The sequence below is a fragment of the Chlorocebus sabaeus genome, chromosome 25 (assembly GCF_047675955.1).
Source record: "Chlorocebus sabaeus isolate Y175 chromosome 25, mChlSab1.0.hap1, whole genome shotgun sequence".
Taxonomy (NCBI): Eukaryota; Metazoa; Chordata; class Mammalia; order Primates; family Cercopithecidae; genus Chlorocebus; species Chlorocebus sabaeus.
The window spans coordinates 55,602,128-55,621,207 of NC_132928.1; the positions used below are offsets into that span (position 1 = coordinate 55,602,128).

General features: G+C 41.0%; 1 non-coding gene across 1 annotated transcript; it reads left to right on the forward strand.

The window, feature by feature from the left end:
* The first annotated feature begins 18,718 nt into the window (after positions 1-18,718).
* Positions 18,719-18,780, forward strand: LOC119619834 (U7 small nuclear RNA). Its single transcript, XR_005236280.1, has one exon. It is a non-coding gene; the product is annotated as a U7 small nuclear RNA (small nuclear RNA).
* Positions 18,781-19,080: the final 300 nt, after the last annotated feature.

Consider the following 19,080-nt stretch of genomic DNA (forward strand, 5'->3'; position numbering starts at 1 on the left):
CTTCTGCATGGCAGATTTTTAAATGGTAATTATTAATGCAGTTTTCTTGTACTTATTGTTTCCAAGACTCCATTCTTTCCAAAGTTCTCTGAATTATACTTACCATCCTTTAAGTCTTAGGGATGCTCTTCTGAGCTTTTGGGATTTAATTGTTGTATATCATTTTTGTACATATTTTACATACATATCATAGTTGTACATATTTTGAGGGTACTTGTGATATTTTGATACATGTATATAGTGAGTAATGATCAAATCAGAGTAATTGTGATATCCATCACTTCAAACATTTATCTTTGTGTTGGGAACATTAAAATTCTTCTCTTCTAGTTATTTTGACATATGCAGTGAATTATTGTTAACTATAATTTCCCTACAGAACTATCAGATACTAAGACTTATTTCTTCCATCTAGTTGTGTTTTTGTACCCATTAACCAACCTCTCTTCCTTCCCTCCCCAGTCTCTGGTAATCACTATTCTACTCTTTACTGAGGTTTTTTCAAACTAAGGTATCAAAAGTAAGCTTCCATACAGGAGACAACAACTAATACAGCAAATAGAAAGTAGAATTGTTCTATGTAAAATAATTACACCCTTTTAGAGGCATAGAATATGACTCTGTTTATAATGAGAGGGAACAAACAAAGAGAATGTGTTGAAAGAGATTTTCTTGACAAATACATCATATCCACTTTGTGAAACTACCAAGTGTCTAAGGACTAGTAAAGTACTCAAATAGCCCCTATACAGAGGCTCCTTTGTTTCTTTGATCTCTGGCCCTTTAAATAGTGTCTGGATAATCTTAACTCTCGAGAGCCGTGAATTTATAGATTTAAAACTGCTGATGCAGGACAGCTATGCAATTAATCGAGACACCAAAAATACAAGCAGGCAGACAAGATGCTTATTCTGGCAGCTCCACAACTTGGACTCTTCACTAGGAAAAAATATCTCAAGCCTACTCCTTTAAAAAAGCTCTGTTTCTCAACTTTCACTGTCTAAACCTAAATAGAATTCCTTTCTATTTTTAATCCCCTTTCAACAAACTGAAAGCTGAATTTACACACCAGTTTTTGTCTTTTATCCATCAACACTTTAGTCGAAGACAAACTACACTGCTCGTTAATCTCAAGTGGGACAAACCCTTCTGACTTTTTCCTCACACCTACTCAGTGTGTTTTTTCACAAAAGTTTAGTTTAGGGTAAATAATCTGAAGAGGTAATATGCCTGATTCTCTGGGTGACCTTGGCAATCTCTCAGATTCTTTTCCTAGAGAATGCAATATAGTTAATAAATATAGTAATCCAGTTATTAAAGAACTATATGTACTACCAGGTGCAGTGTTCATTCCTGCAGTCCCAGTATTTTAGGAGGCCAAGGCGGGTGGATCACTTGAGCTCAGGAGTTCGAGATCAGCCTGGGAAACCTGGTGAAACCCTGTCTCTATGAAAAAATACAAAAATTAGCCAGGCATTGTGGCGTGCTCCTGTAATCCCAGCTACTCGGTGGGCTGAGGCTGGAGGATTGCTTGAACCTGGGAAGCAGAGGTTGCAATGAGCTGAGATTGTGTCACCACTCCAGCCTAGATGACAGAGTGAGACCCTGTCTCGAAAAAAACAAAAACAACTATTAGGTACTATAATTGATTTTTAAAACTATGTTATCTGTCTTGTCCAAGATAAGTACTCCAAAAAAACTGTTGATTTATCTTCATCCATTTATGCTACTGTTACAGATAGCACAGACTAGGTTATTTATTTAACCTTGCTCTGTTGCCCAGGCTGGAGTGCAGTGGCGCCATATTGGCTCACTGCAACCTCCACCTCCTGGGTACAAGTGATTCTCCTGCCTTAGCCTCCCAAGTAGCTGGGATTACAAGTGCAAGCCACCATGCCCAGTTACTTTTTGTATTTTTAGTAGAGATGGGGTTTCACCATGTTGGCCAGGCTGGTCTCAAACTCTTGACCTCAGGTGATCCACCTGCCCCAGCCTCCCAAAGTGCTGCAATTACAGGCACGAGCCACCACGCCCGGCCAGACTAGGTAATTTATAAACAATAGAAAATTATTTCTCACAGTTCTGGAGGTTGGGAAATCTAAGATGAAGGCAATGGCAGATTCGTTGTCTGGCGAGGGTCCAGTCTCTACTTCCAAGATGGTGCCTTGTTGCTGCATCCTCTGGAGGGGAGGAACACTGTGTCCTCACATGGTGGAAAGCAGAAGGGCAAAGGGACCAATTGCCTCCATCAAACCTTTTTACAAGAGCATCCAATCCCACTCACAAGACAGAAGCCCTCATGGCCCATTCACTTCTTAAAGGCCCTCAGCTCCCAACACCACCACGTTGACAATACCTAAATTTTGGAAGGCATATATTCAAACCACTGCATTGTTGATTTCTTGATTGGGAGGTAATGTTTCGATTCATAGCAGGGGAAAAAGCAGATCTCATTTGTAAAGTGAAATATTCCACTCAGGATTGTTCATACATTAACTGAGACTAAAAAAGAATTTGATTTGGTTCTTCTTGAGTCTTATACACACAATATCCTGCACATCAATAAAAGTACAATGCAAATAATGCCACACCGTGTCCTGAAGTATAAGAAAGAAGTATAAGAAATAATCTCTGATCTCAATTTTACAGACTAGTAATGGCTTATATAACTTCTGACACATTTAAAAGCATTCCATTCAAAAAACAATTAGGTGTCTTTACCATGTACAAGGCAGGGTAAACAAAATAACTATTTCGGTGTCTTAAGTAATGCCTCTGAAATATTGTGATTATAAATTAACATTTTGTCTTTATTTTTTTAAGTCAGCAAATTTTGTGAGATATGTTAAAATAAAGAACAGCTCTCAAGTGTTCTTCCACCCATCATTTCCATGTCCAAAGACACTACATTTACCTCTAAATGATTCTCTTCGTATGTACCTCCATACTCTAGAGAACATGTTTGTGTTGCTATGTCATATTCTTTTAGTTGTAGGCATTCCCTATGGTCTTTCCTCTCCACACCACAATTAAACACAGATATACAAAGCAGTTATCATTTTTATCACAATATAGTGATATAATTTTGGTTAGATAAATATATAGTGTTTATATTATTATGACTATATATGCTTTCAGAATGGAGCAATATAGTCAACTATGATCATTTTCCTTTCCTACAAAATATTTTGCTTTCCCTAGAGTTAATAATTTGTGTGCTTGTGTTTAACTTTCTAATTTCTAATTCAATCAAACTCTCTTACAGTTGTTTATAAATTCACATATTCTATCAATTTCATCTTCCTAAATATTTCTGTCTCAGGGCCTCTGACATATCTTAACTTTGACTTGTCACATAGGTGTCATCCTAGGGTCTCCCTTCATAAACATCTTGGAAAATCCTTTCACTTCTCTCCTAGGATAGATCTGTTTTGACGATGCACACCTTTGATAACTTCCTCAGAGACAATGTATGGGAAATAAATTTTTTGCATACTTGCATGTCTGAAAATGTCTCTTCCCTCCTTTTAAAAAACATATGTACTGGGTGTAGAATTCAAAGTTGGAAATAATTCTGCTTCAGAATTTTGAGGCCATTTCTCCTTGCCTTAGTCTGGTATATAAGCTATACCACAGACTGGATAACTTACAAACAACAGAAGTTAATTTCTTACAGTTCTGGAGACTGGAAAGTCCATGATCAAGATGCCAGCAGATTCCGAGTCTGGTGAGGTCTGCTTTCTGTTTTGTAGGTGGTGCCTTTTTGCTGTGTCCTCACCTAGTAAAAGGGGCAACACAGCTCTCTAGTGTCTCTTTTACAAGGGCACTAATCTCAATCATGAAGGCTCTGCCCTCATGACTTAATCACCACCTAAAGGCCCCACATCTTAGTACTATCACGTTGGTGATTAGGTTTCAACATATGAATTTTTGGGAGGACACAAACATTGAGACCACAGCAATATGTTATCTCTCAGTTTCACTGTGAGATGATGTATTAGTCTGTTTTCATGCTGCTGATAAAGACATACCTGAGAACTGGCAATTTACCAAAGAAAGAGGTTTAATTGGACTTACAGTTCCACATGGTTGGGGATGCCTCAGAATAATGGTGGAAGGCAAGGAGGAGCAAGTCACATTTTATGTGGAATGCCAGCAGGCAAAGAGAGAGAGCTTGTTCAGGGGAACTCCTCTTTTTAAAACCATCAGATCTTATGAGACTCATTCACTATCACAAGAACAGCAGGGGAAAGACTTGTACCCCTGATCCAATTACCTCCCACCAGGTCCCTACCACAACATGTGGGAATTCAAGATGAGATTTCTGGGGGGACACAGCGAAACCATATCAGATGATATGCCTAGATCATTTGCTAAGGAATCCCTGAAGTGATATCTATAACTTTCCTTTTGGATGGATCTGATCCCCAGAAAATTTCTTCAAACTTCCTGCCTAACAGGTCGAGGCTTGGCTGCCAGTGTCTTGGAGCTCTCTTTGCTACTGACTCTGTGTTCTCTCTGCCTTTAGCCATCTATTTCTTATCTAGTGTGTTACTGTCTTTCATTCCTGAAAAATTTGTACCTTTGGTGATCCTGCCCGTATAGGTTGTTGCAGTCTTCCATTACCTTTTACCTCTGGATATGCCAATAACAGAAGGAGCTCCCAATAGTCACCTGGAGTTCGTCTATACTACTCCTTCCCCTATCTTATAGCAGCAGTCCTATTTCCCCTGATATCTGAAATCTATTACTACAAACAATCCCATAATCCTCTTTCTTACCAGTTGTATTGGTGGTAAGAAGAACCTGAAATGACCATTGAATTTCAACTTCAGTGGAATTGCTGTTGTATTCCCTGGTAGAAGTACTCTTCTCTTGCATTCTCAGACCACCAAATAATGAGAGCTCAGAGCTGCAGGGACAGGAAGTCAAACCATTTGAGGAAATCATTATGTATTAATTTATAAAATATTTATTGACAAATAGCATGTACCCTTAAAACTATCAGTGTTATAAAATAAAAACAAAGAAGCTGGGGCACTGTTGTAAATTTCAGAACCTTAAGAGACATGGCATTTAAGTGAAATGTATAATTCCTGATTGAGTCCTTTATTAATTTTTTAAAAACAGCTATAAAATACATTATTGGAACAACTGAGGAAATTTGAATAGAGTCTGTGTGTGTGTGTATATACATGTATGTGCGTGTGTATATATATATAATTGTCAATTATCCTGAATAATAATTGCATTGTGGTTATGTATGTTTTTTATCATAGCTAATGCAGGCTAAATTATTTGGGAGTGAAGGATCATGATGTCTAAAACTTACTTTCAAATGAAGTCAGCAAAAAAAGTGTATGTATATGTGTGTGTGTATGTAGTGCAACTGAAAGAGAAATAAAACAAATGTGACAAAATATTAACAATGAGTGAATCTAGGTGAAGGGGATATGGATATCCATTGTGTTTGCTGTTAAATTTTCTGTAGGTTTTTTGTTTGTTTTTTGAGACAGGGTCTCACTCTGTCACCCAGGGTGGAGTGCAATGGTGAGATCATAGCTCCCTGCAACCTCCAACTCCTGGGTTTATGTGATCCTCCCAAGTAGCTGAAATTACAGGTGTGTGCCACCACACCTGGCTAATTTTTGAATTTTTTTTGTAGAGATGGAGCCTCCCTATGTTGCCCAGGCTGGTCTCAAACTCCTGGGCTCAAGCAGTCCTCCCACCTTGGCTTCCCAAAGTGCTGCGATTGTAGGAATGAGCCACCAAGCCTGCCTCTTTAGGTTTGAAAATTTTCAAAACAAAAAAGTTGGAAGAGGTTGGGCACGGTGGCTCCTGCCTGTAATCCCCGCACTTTGGGTGGCCAAGATGGATGGATCACTTGAGATCAAGAGTTCAAGACCAGCCTGGCCAACATGGCAAAATCCTGTCTCTACTAAAAATACAAAAATTAGCCCAGCATAGTGATGCACACCTCTAATCCCAGCTACGTGGAAGGCTGAGGCATGTGAATCACTTGAACCTGGGAGGCGGAGATGGTGCCACTGCACTCCAGCCTGGGTGACAAAGCGAGACTCTGTCTAAAAAAAAAGAAAGAAATTGGAAGATAGGGAGAAAGAAAAATATCTCTCGAGTATTTAATGTGTTTTAGGCACCGCATTAAATAGACAATAAATGGCTGCTTTCTTGGTAGGTAGAGGGAACAGACAATAAACAAAATAAAACATATAGTACGATTATAAGTGTCATGAAGAAAAACAGAGAAAGTAAATAAGAAATGCAGAGGGAATGATGTTTGCAGTTTTAAATAGGGTTTTGGGGTAAGCCCTCACTTAGAAAGTGACATCTGTACCAAGATTGTAAGCAAATAAAATAACAAAATATAGTGATATTTGGAGGTACGGTTGGGATGAGGAGAAATGTTCCAAGTTCAGGGAATAGGATGTGCAAATACCCTTCTGTGGGGGCAAGCTTGGCACATGCTAGAAACCCTAAGGAGACCAATGGGGCTGAAACAGAGTGAAGACTTTGGCTTTTACTTTGAATGAGATGAAACTCATTGGAAAGTTTTAAGTACAGAGTGACTTGACCTGAGTATAGAGAATAGACTATTGGGGAGCAAGAGCCAAAGCAGGAAAATCCACCAAGAGGCTATTGCAGTAATCCAGGAGACTATGGTGTTTTGATCCAAGGGGGCGGTAGTGGCAGTGGTAAGTGATCAAATTTGGGGTTAATTTTGAAGCTTGCGTCAAAAGGATTTGCTGGTGGATTAGATGTGTGGTTTGAAAGAAGAGAGTCAGGCCAGGCACGTGGCTTACACCAGTAGTCCCAGCACTTTGGGAGGCTAAGGCAGGTGGATCACTTGAGGTCAGGAGCTTGAGACCAGCCCGGCCAACATGGTGAAACCTCAGGCATGGAGGCACGTGCCTGTAATCCCAGCTACTCAAGAGGGTGAGGCAGGAGAATCACTTGAACCCAGGAGGTGGAGGCTGCAGTGAGTCGAGATCACGCCACTGCACTCCAGCCTGGGCATCAGAGTAAGACTCTGTCTCAAAAAAAAAAAAACAAAAAACAAAAAAAAACAAAGAGTCAATACTGGCTCCAAGATTTCTGGTCTAAACAATTGGAAAGTTGAAGTTGCAATCAATTCAGAAAGGGAAGACTGCAGGAAGAACAGCCTTAGGGGACAGATCTGAGGCTCAGTTTTTGACCAATTAAATGTAAAATGTACATGCAGGTGGAAATATATTCTGTTGAATACTTGGTCCTAGATTGTAGAACCAGGCTGAAGATTTAAATGTGACTTGTTAGCAAATTTATCTTACTTAAAGACACAAGACTTGAAGGGATCACCTAGGAAAGGAAAGCATGTAGAGAAGAAAAGAAGTCTAAAGATTGAGCTTTGGCTAGGCGCAGTGGCTCATGCCTGTAATCCCAGCACTTTGGGAGGCCGAGGAGGATGGATCACTTGAGGTCAGGAGTTTGAGACCAGCCTGACCAACATGACGAAACTCCGTCTCTACTAAAAATACAAAAATTAGCCAGGTATGGTGGTGGGTACCTGTAATCCCAACTACTTGGGAGGTTGAAGCAGAAGAATCGCTTGAACCCGGGAGGTGGAGGTTGTAGTGAGCCAAGATCACGCCATTGCACTCCAGCCTGGGCAACAGAGTGAGACTCCATCTCAAAAAAAACAAAACAAAACAAAACAAAACAGAGCTCTGGGACACTCAATATAAGAGGTCAGGGAATTGAGAAGGAACTAGCAAAGATATTCTGAGAAGAAATGATTAAAAACGGAAAATTAAGGAGGAGTGGCACTTGGCCTCCAAGGTATCTGCTTGGCTCTCTTCCAAGTGTACTTAACTTTCTTTCCTGCTTTAAAGTTTTTTTTTTTTTTTTTTTTTTCTTTTGAGACAGAGTTTCACTCTGTCACCCAGGCTGAAGTGCAATGGCACAATCTCGGCTCACTGCAACCTCCGTCTCCTGGGCTTAAGCAATTCTCCTGCCTCATCCTCCTGAGTAGCTGGGTTTACAGACGTGTGCCACCATGCCTGGATAATTTTTGTATTTTTAGTAGAGACGGGGTTTCACCATGTTGGCCAGGCTGATCTTGAACTCCTGACCTCAGGTAATCCGCCTGCCTCAGCCTCCCAAAGTGCTGGGATCACAGGTGTGAGCCACTGCACCTGGCCCCTAAAGCTTTTTTAATCAACCTCAACTCCTGCTCTGAAACTTGCCTCAGTCTCTTTTTCTGCCTTATGCCCCTCAGCTGAATTCTTTCTTCTGAGGAGGCAAGAATTGAGGTTGCTGCAGATCCATACAGATTCGCCACTAGCAACTCATATTCACCACTGCAAACATATTTTGGTGCCATGTGACTCAGACACATTCCCTAGTGATAAGAGATCTCTATGCCTCGCCCTCTTCGGCTGGAGGCATTTGACCCCTGTGCACGATTTTCTTCTCCCCTTTCTCTCTCCTGCTTACTAACGAACCCCCAGAACAATTCCTCTTGGCCATAAGTGACTCTGCTCCCCACGGCTGATTTCTCAGCTCACCCTGACAGGTGGCTCATGGGGGTGGAAAGGACCTTAGGGTCTGCACCGAGTAGATCTGAGGCACTAATGGTTCTCCTGGACAGGAGACTCGCAAGAGTGTAGGGCCAAAGCCCAAACCATGCAATGTCTGGAGTTTCCTCCACTTTTTCAACTGAAAAAAAAGAGGGGTACCTTAGAAGCCATTAAGAGGGGTACATTAGAAGCCATTGAAGAATGTGTTTCAAAGAACTGTGTCAAATGCTCTTGATAAGTCAAATAAGATGTGCATTGAGATTTTTTTTCATGCAGTAACACATCAGGGGCTTAGAGCTTGTTGCTGCTGCTAGAAAATGGGGCACTCAGCAGAGGCAGCCGTCATAGTGGCCTTAGTGAGAGGCCATGTTGTTGACCCAACTCATAACCATCATCTGTTGCAATGGCCACTTTATGAGCTCACTAAGCAAGCACTTAGATGCAGAAAGAGGTTGAGTGACATCTATAGTATGTCATTTTATCCACTTCATTATTGAGATTGTCCTCTAAAGTAGACATCTTTTGTGGTCATTCTCATGGGAGTCAAATATTCTAACATTCTGGACCCATTCTGAGAGATCTAGCCTCATACCACATTTCTAAAACTCCTTAGCAGCTCTTCAGTCCATTTACTCCCAAGTCCCTGACCAGTCAGTGACACTTTTGTTATTTTCCAGGAATCATTGTACTAATTTATCTAATGTCAACTCTTCTTTTAGATAAATGGACAATGAGAAGTCTTCATTAAAGTGTCATTAACTGGGGGATTTCTTTTTTCCATTGCTTTTCAGGATCGCATCTGAATTAAGCTGTCATCAAGTCCTCTTCCTTGAAATTCGCATTCATATATCCAGCTAAAGAATCTCCGCTTGGGCCGGGCGCAGTGGCTCAGGCCTGTAATCCCAGCACTTTGGGAGGCCCAGGTGGGCGGATCACGAGGTCAGGAGATTGAGACCATCCTGGCTAACACGGTGAAACCCTGTCTCTACTGAAAATACAAAAAATTAGCCGGGTGTGGTGGCGGGCGCCTGTAGTCCCAGCTACTCGGAAGGCTGAGGCAGGAGAATGGCCTGAACCCAGGAGGCGGAGCTTCCAGTGAGCCGAGATCGCGCCACTGCACTCCAGCCTGGGTGACAAAGCCAGACTCTGTTTCAAAAAAAAAAAAAAAAAAAAAAAAAAAAAACTCCACTTGGATTAATGATACATATCTTAAACTTCATTCAAAAATTAAGCCCCTGATCTGCTTTTCCAGCTGAATGAAACTGTAAGCTTTTCAGTTGGCACCAATAAAACCTAAATCTCTGTAACCAAGCTGGATTTTTTTTCCTCCCCATAATCATAGAGAATTCTACACAAAGCCCTTAGGTATGAGCTGAGGAAGAAGCAACAGAAAAAATGCTGTGAATATGAGACACCTTCACGTGACACTTACTCGTACCTTGCTTGTTTCTGGCCGTATGTATACACTGCTTTCACTTGATGGAATGCTGCTGGCAACATCAGACTCTATGGCTAGGTAGGTCATACAACACTTGTTTCATGGAAGGTTCCTCAAAATCCATGGCTTCTTGGTACCTTACAGTCAGGTGCTCAGTTTCTATCAGAAACCAGTATCAGAACAAGAGTTGCTTATCAAAAACAGAATAGTCACTTGCCAAAAAGGGCATAGTTTTCTCCCAAACTATCAGGTACCTCCATTTTGACTCCTTTACTAGGACTTGCCATCATCTCCATGCAGCTCCCTGATCCACCTCTATCAGCTAGAGAAACTTTTTTGCTCTGGGGCCCTCTCAAAACTGAGATCTTTTGTGTTAACCTGAAAATGGATTACAGCAACATATTCAATACGATGTATGCTGCCTCCAAAATCCAAGGAAGCTCACAAACCATTGTGTCTCTTCCTGAGTGGTAGGGAGAGTAGAAAAACATGATCATCATTTTAGAGGGAATATCCTAACTCATCCAGGCTGAAGTACAAGTGGTGCTCAAGACTGATCCATTATGCCTTATAGAGAATGTGCCAAGTTTTGTGAGGAGAATAACAGCAGGGCTTTGAAGCACTTAGAGGCACTTGAACACTTAGAGGCCATTGTAGGGTTATTAATTGACCTAATTTCAATATTGTTGTATCTTAGGGAACAGAAGAATATGAGGAAAGGAAGAAAGACGAGAGAATGAGTTGTCTATGAAGTACTCAGAACACACATTTTTTACATGAAGTTCACCATCTTTTTTTTTTTTTTTTTTTTTTTGAGATGGAGTTTCACTGTTGTTGCCCAGGCTGGAGTGCAGTGGCGCAATCTCAGCTCATTGCAACCTCCGCCTCCGAGGTTCAAGCCATTCTCCTGCCTCAGCTTCCGGAGTAGCTGGGATTACAGGCCCCCTTCACCATACCCGTGTAATTTCTGTATTTTTAGTAAAGACGAGGTTTCTCCATGTTGGTCAGGCTGGTCTTGACCTCCCGACCTCAGGTGATCTGCCTGCCTCCATCTCCCAAAGTGCTGGGATTACAGGCGTGAACAACCGCGCCCGGCCAAAGTTCACCATCTTATATGAGCGTGGTTGGTGGTGCCCCAAAACAATTACAATAGTAACACCAAAGATCACTGATCACAGATGACCATCACGAATGCAGATCACTTGTATTTGTTAGGAGAATCACAGCAGGGTTCTATACTCACTTATAAAAATTTATATAATTTAGGCTGAGTGTGGTGGCCCATGTCTGTAATCCTAGCACTTTAGGAGGCTGAGAGGGGAAATTCCTCTTTTGTTTTTTTCCTTTTTGAGACAGGCTCTCACTCTGTTTCTCAGGCTGAAGTACATTGGCATGATCTTGGCTCATTGCAGCCTTGACCTCCTAGGCTCAAGCAATCCTCCCACCTCAACCTCTCAAGTACCTAGGACTACTGTCATGCACCACCATGGCTGGCTAATTTCGTTTATTTTTTATTATCTGTAGATACAAGGTCTTACTATGTTTCCCAGGCTGGTCTCAAACTCCTAGACTCAAGCTGTCCTCCTGCCTCAGCCTCCCAAAGTGCTGGGATTATATGCGTGAGCCACTGTGCCTGGCCAGGGAAGATCTCTTGAAGCCATGAGTTCAAGATGAGCCTGGGCAACAAAGCAAGACCTCGTCTGTACAAAAATAAAAAACAAAAAAATTTAACTAGTTCTGGTGGCACATGCCTGTAGTCCCAGCTACTTGAAAGGCTAAGGCAAGGGTACAGTGAGTTATGATTGCATCACTATACTCCAGCCTGGGCAACGGAGTAAGACACTGTCTTAAAAATAATAATTGTAGGTTGGGCACAATGGCTCATGCCTGTAATCCCAGCACTTTGGGAGGCTGAGGCGAATGGATCACCTGAGCTCAGGAGTTTGAGACCAGCCTCGGCAAATAAAAAAAAATACAAAAAAATTAGCCAAGCATGGTGATGCCCCTGGGGTCCCAGTTACTAGGGAGGCTGAGGTGGGAAGATCGCTTGAGCATGGGAGGCAGCCATTGCAATGAGCCAAGATCATGCCACTGCACTTCAACTTGGATGACAGAGTGAGGCCTCATCTCAAAAAAAAAAACAAAAAATTAAACATATAAAAATGAAAGAAAAAAATTATATAACATAATGTACAACAAAATATAATATATAATGAAGAATTATATATAATTTTTTTAAAACACCCTGTAGGGTCGGGTGTGGTGGCTCACATCTGTAATCCCAGCACTTTGGGAGGCTGAGGCGAGTGGGTTGCTTGAGCCCAGGAGTTTGAGACCATGTTGTGGCAACATGGGGAAACCCTGTCTCTACAAAAAATACAAAAATTAGCCAGGTGTGATGGCATGTGCCTGTAGTCCCAGCTACGTGGGAGGCTGAGGTGGGAGGATTGCCTGAGCCTGGGAAGGGTGAAAATGCAGTCAGTCATGATCGTGACACTGCACTCCAGCCTGCGCAAGAGAGGTGAGATCCTATCTCAACAACAACAAGAACAAAACAAAAAAACAAACAAACAAGAGCTGGGCACGGCGGCTCATGCCTGTAATCCCAGCACTTTGAGAGGCTGAGCTGGGCAGATCATGAGGTCAAGAGATTGAGACCATCCTGGCCAACATGGTGAAGCCCTGTCTCTACTAAAAATACAAAAATTAGCTGGGCATGGTGGCGCACACCTCTAGTTCCAGCTACTCAGGAGGCTGAGGCAGGAGAATTGCTTGAACTAGGAGCCAGAGGTCATAGTGAGCCGAGATCGTGCCACTGCACCTCCAGCCTGGCAACAGAGCAAGACTCCGTCTCAAAACAAACGAACAAACAAACAACAAGAAACAGCCTGTGGCTTGCTTGCTATAATCCCTGATAGACACTGAATGAATGCCCGTGAAATACCTGGTACCAATCATTAACCTGATATTATCTAACCAGACATAAAATCAAGCATCGGTACAGGTATACCTCATTTTATTGTGATTCACTTTATTGTGTTCACAGATATTGCGTTTTTGTTTGTTTGTTTGTTTTTTTTTTTTACAAATTGAAGATTGGTGACAACCCTGCATTGAGCTAGTCTGTTGGCACCATTTTTCCAATAGCATGTGCTCACTTCATGTTTCTGTGTCACATTTAGGTAATTCTCGTCATATTTCAAACATTTTCATTATTATTATATCTGTTATTGTGATCTGTAATTAGTGATCTTTAATGTTACTATTGTAATTGTTTTGGGGCACCACAAACCATGACCATGTAAGATGGTGAACTTCATGGATAAATGTTGTGTGTGTTCTGACTACTCCATAGACTACTCATTCTCTCATCTTTCTCCCTCTCCTCACACGTCCCTATTCCCTAAGACACAACAATATTGACATTAGACCAATTAATAGCCCTACAATGGCCTGCTAAGTGTTCAAGAGAAAGGAAGAGTCACACATCTCTCAATTTAAATCAAAAGCTAGAAATGATTAGACTTACTAAGAAATACATGACAAAAGCTGAGATAAGCCAATAGCTAGGCCTCTTGAACCAAATAGCCAAGTTGTGAATGCAAAAGAAATGTTCTTGAAGGGAATTAAAAGTGCTACTCCAGGGAACACACAAATGATAAAAAAGTAAAATAGCCTTATTGCCGATATGGAGAAAGTTTTAGTGGACTGGATAGAAGACCAAATCAGCCAAACATCTTAAACCAAAGGCTAAGCCAGAGCGAGGCCCTAACTCTCTTCAATTCTATGAAGGCTAAGAGGGGTAAGGAAGCTGCAGAAGAAAAGTTTGAATCTAGCAGAGATTCGTTCATGAGGTTAAAGAAAAGAAGCCATTTCCATAACATAAAAGTACAAAGAGAAACCGCAAGTGTTGATATAAAAGCTGCAGCAAGTTAGCCAGAAAATTTAACTAAGATAATTAATGAATGTGGCTACACTAAACAACATATTTTCAGTGTAGATGAAATAGCTGTCTCTTGGAAGAAGCCATCTGGGACTTTCATAGCTAGAAAGAATAAATCAGTGCCTGGCTTCAAAGCTTCCAAGGACAGGCAGACTCTCTTGTTAGGGGCTGAGGCAGCTGTTAACTTTAAGTTGAAACCAATGTTCATTTCCCATCCCCAAATTCCTAGGGCCCTGAAGAATTATGCTACATTTACTCTACCTGTGCTCTACAAATGGAACAACAAAGCCTGAATGACAGCACATCTGTTTACAGCATGGTTTACTGGATATTTTAAGCCCACTCTTGAGACCTCCTGCTCAGGGGGGGAAAAAAAAAAAATTCCTTCAAAATGTTACTGCTCATTGACAATGGACCTAGTCAATCAAGAGCTCTGATGGAGATGTACAAGGAGATTAATGTTTTTTCATGCCTGCTAACACAACATCCATCTATTCTGTAGCCCATGGATTAAGGAGTAATTTCAACTTTCAAGTCTTATTACTTAAGAAGCACGTTTCATAAGGCTGTAGCTGCCATAGATAGTGATTCTTCTGATGAATCTGGGCAAAGTCAATGGAAAACCTTATGGAAAGGATTCACCATTCTAATGCCATTAAAAACATTTGTGATTGATGTAGCCTGAAGATTAACTGTAATGCTGCAATCTCATAATAAAACTTGAACAGATGAAAAGTTGCTTTTTATGGATGAACAAAGAAAGTAGTTTCTTGAGATGGAATCTACTTCTGGTGAAGATGCTGTCAACACTGTTGAAACGGCAACAAAGGATCAAAAATATTACATAAGCTTAGTTAATAAAGCAATGGTGGGAGGTTTTGAGATGATTATCTACAATTTTGAAAGAAGCTCTACTGTGGGTAAAATGTTATCAAACAGCATTACATGCTACAGAGAAATCTTTCACGAAAGGAAGAGTCAGTCAATGTGCCAAACTTCATTGTTGTTTTATTTTAAGAAATTGCTGCATCCATTCCATCTTTCAGCAACCACCACCCTGATCAGTTAGCAGCCATCAACATGGAAACAAGACTCTCTTCCAGCAAAAAGATTATGACTTGCTGAAGGCCCAGATTATTGTTAGCAATTTTTAGTCATAAAGCATTTTTAATTTAGGTATGTACGTGTTTTTTTTTTAACATAATGCTATTGCACTCTAGCAATGGACTACAGCATAGTGTAAATAATAACTTTTATATGGATTGGGAAACAAAAAAAATTGTGTGACTTGGTTTATTGCCATATCCACTTTATTGTAGCGGTCTAGAACCAAAACCACGTTATATCTGAGGATGGTTTCCACCATCATCAAGTGGAAACTATGTAAATAGGACTAGACCCAACAGGTCCAAAGTCACAAGAAAGTTGCATGTGCAGATGGCTCACACTGCAGCATGCCTTTTCTGATTTCACTGCCACACTTTCCATATCCCACTCCTGTGGAATCATGGATACTTCCTTATGATCACTTGCCTGGGGAGGGAAAAAAAAAAACCTAACCAAGTTTATAGAAATCTCTGTATGGTATGATAGCTCTTGCCCTAAATGGATTTCTGTAACATTCAGTTCCATCTAAGTAGACCCTGAAGGATGGTGGGAAAGGGATATTCTCGCTGTGGGAGAAACTTCAAGAACTGTAACTCATTGGGCAGTCTGCTCCTTGCAAATGAAAACATCCTATGTGATGTGAATTTTCCATGCAACATTGCTTCAACAAATGAACTCTGTGAGTCAATATTCTGATACCCATTAGATTTACAGGTCTTATCTAGCACCCCGTTAGCCAGAAGCATTTGATGTTGATCTTATAGAATAGTGGCATGGCTACTGAAAACCCAGTTACATTGCCAGCTCTCAGACCATGCTATATTGGGATGTGAAGCTGGGATGTGGTCCTGCAGGATGAGGTAAACGCTCAGAACCTTCGAATAATACATAGCGCAGTTTCTCTTCTCCAGGAACCAAAGGAGTATAAATGGGGTTGTGCCTCCAAAAGTTTTAACAGTAGCTCTTGCACAAAATGTTTGTTTCTGGTCCTCATGACTTTGGTCTTTGATAATTTAGCAGTTTTAATAATTAAGGTAAGAGTACACACACCAGGGATACAGCAATTTTGTGGGATAGACAAGTAGAAATGTCTTTTAGTCAGAAAATACAGGGTCACAATTTAAATGAGGAGACAAGACTAGAGATAACAGTTTGAGAGTCTTCAGGTGTCCAATGTGAAGGTGTAAGAGTAAATTAGTCCTCTGAAGGAGAGTGCAGACTGAGCAGCCAGCCAAAGACTGCATCCTGGGAAATGCTACAGTCAGAGGCTGAAGAAATGAACACAGGCTGAAGCAATCTACAATAAAAATCAGTGAGGCATTTCTAGCTTTAAACAGCATTTGGCTAGCAGCCCTGCCTCAGCATCTCTCAACTGCTGCCTAAAACACATAAAAAGGTAAAGAAAAATGACAAAATTAATCCTAACACAGAGCATAAAGAATGACAAGCTGCTCGCTCACTACCAGGAGGAATTGCCCTAATTTATGAGGCTAATGGAGTTGGATGCAGAAAAACAATTGCTGGCTTATCCGTACTCTACTTCATGGTACAGAACAGATCCACCCATCTGAAAGAAAGTTTGGCATCTGAGCATCCCTTTCCCACTGTCTGCTCACTGAATTAGAGAGCCGGTGTCCATCAGAGCTGCAAACTAAGCAGCTGGCCCTCTTTGGCCTCTGTATTAGTCTGTTCTTGAATTGCTGTAAAAAAAAAAAAAAAAGTTACCTGACACTAGGTAATTTATAAAGAAAAGAGGTTTAATTGGCTCATGGTTCTGAAGGCTATATAGGAAGCATAGTGGCTTCTGCTTTTGGGGAGGCCTCAAGAAGCTTCCAATCATGGCAAAAAGCAAAGGGGGAGCAGGCATCTTACATGGCAAGAGCAGGAGCAAGAGAGAAAGCAAGGGAGGAGGTGATACACACTTTTAAACAACCAGCTCTCACGAGAACTCACTATCATGAGGCATAGTGTGAAGGGGGTGGTGGTAACCATTCCTGAGAAATCCACCCCTGTGATTCAGTCACCTCCCACCAGGCCCCACCTCCAACACTGGGGATTATAATTCGACATGAGATTTGGGCAGAGACACAGATCCAAACAATATCAGCCTCTCAAATCTAAAATCCTGCTTTGAGAGGTGGTTATAGTACTGTTAGAGACTATCATCTTTATGCGTGTAACTGGGGACTGCAACTTCCAGAATTCAGTGGGGAAAGATGGGGTGGATGGAGGGACAGGTAGCTGTCCATTTACCCTGTCACATTTGTCCCTGTGAACACAGTGTACGGGGAGAGTGCTGGTCACAGTACTTGCTGAAATGATAGTTGATCATGGATTCCACTGGTTTAAAACAATGGAATAAGAAAAGACCCTGGAAATTACTCTTACATGGGCACATCAATCTGGACTCAGAGATCGGAGAGTGGAGCCAAAGGAAATTCACATTTCCTGTCTGAATAGATGATTGATATACTGGATATAGATGAGAAAATAAAGAAGGGGAAAACCTGTCCAAACTGACCTAAGATCTTAATTCTCTCCACATCCAGCAGTATGAAAAGCTATCACATCCTTGTGTATTTTATTTCCTCAAGTTAACATTCCTGGCTGCCTCCAGATTCTACTAGCTAAGGTCAACCTTGCCTGACAACCCTTAAAAAAGATCCAGTTCTTGAGTTCATCTTCCCTCACAGATTTCAAGTTTCAGACTATTGTTTGCTTCTCAAGGCTGCTTGGCAAGGCTCTTAGACTTCGACTCCCCTTTGTTCCCTATTCACAGCTGGTGGTCAGCTCTGCTTACTTGCACATGACCTGTCCCAAGTCCTTGGAACCTTGGTCCATATCAGACTCCCAAGCCCTCTTCTTGTCCCAAGAGAAACATAAAAAATAATATATAAAAGGGGAAAGGATCATAATACAGAAGATTCAGAATATTCGCTTATCTCTGAAAGTGATTGTCTAAGGAAATAGATACCGCTTTTAGAAAATTTACATTCTCAAGAAGAAAGCAAGAAGATGAGGCCTGTATGAAACAGAAGCAGAAAGACAAAAGAGATGAGATAAAACCCAATTTGAAAATTACAAGTATGTTTGAGGAGTAATCTAGACTAACTTAAACAGAAGTAATAGTAACTCAAAGGCAAATTGAATAAAAATACCTAGACTTAAAAGAAAACCTAAAAGTAAAGAAAAAGGTGACATGAGATTCATACTCAAAGATCCATATCTAGACATATCCTAGGGAGCAGGGAAGATAACAAGGAGTTTACAAGCATTCCGGTAGACTAAAACAGATTACTTAAAAACACCTAAAAATCAGATAACCCTCATTTAGAGCTTCCATTATAACAAAGTTCGTAACAAAATTTGGATGGATAAAATTTAAAATTTAAGCTACTGTTTAAGTGCAAACTAATGTGTTTATGTACGATGGCAGGAGAAAACATGAGAAGTTTCAGAATAAAAATAATACTCATATTTTCCTCTTTAAAAGATCTTGAGCATAGCCAGGCATGGTGGCTTTTACCTGTAGTCCCAGCTACTCAGGACTCTGGAGGCTGAGGTGGGAGGATTGCTTGAGCCCAGGAGTTCGAGGTCAGTCTTGGCAACATTGTGAAACCCATGTCTAAAAACTTTTTTTTAATAAAAAATAAATCACGTTACAGCTCTTTTAAAATTTGTCTAGCAGGTTTTCTGGTCTTTACCAGAAAGCCCCTCACAATGAAAAAAAATTTTTTTAAGAAAAGTAAGTTTTAAGAAATAAATCTTGGCTAGGAGCAGTGGCTCATACCTGTAATCCCAGCACTTTGGAAGGCCAAGGTGGGAGGATCACTTGAGCTCCAAGTTCAAGACCAGCCTAGGCAACATGGTGAAACCTCGTCTCTACTAAAAGTACAAAAAAAAAAAAAACTAACCATGCATAGTGGCCCACACCTGTAATCCCAGCTACTCAGGGCGCTGAGGCAGAAGGATCGCTTGGGGCAGGAAGGTCAAGGATGCAGTGAGCCAAGATTATG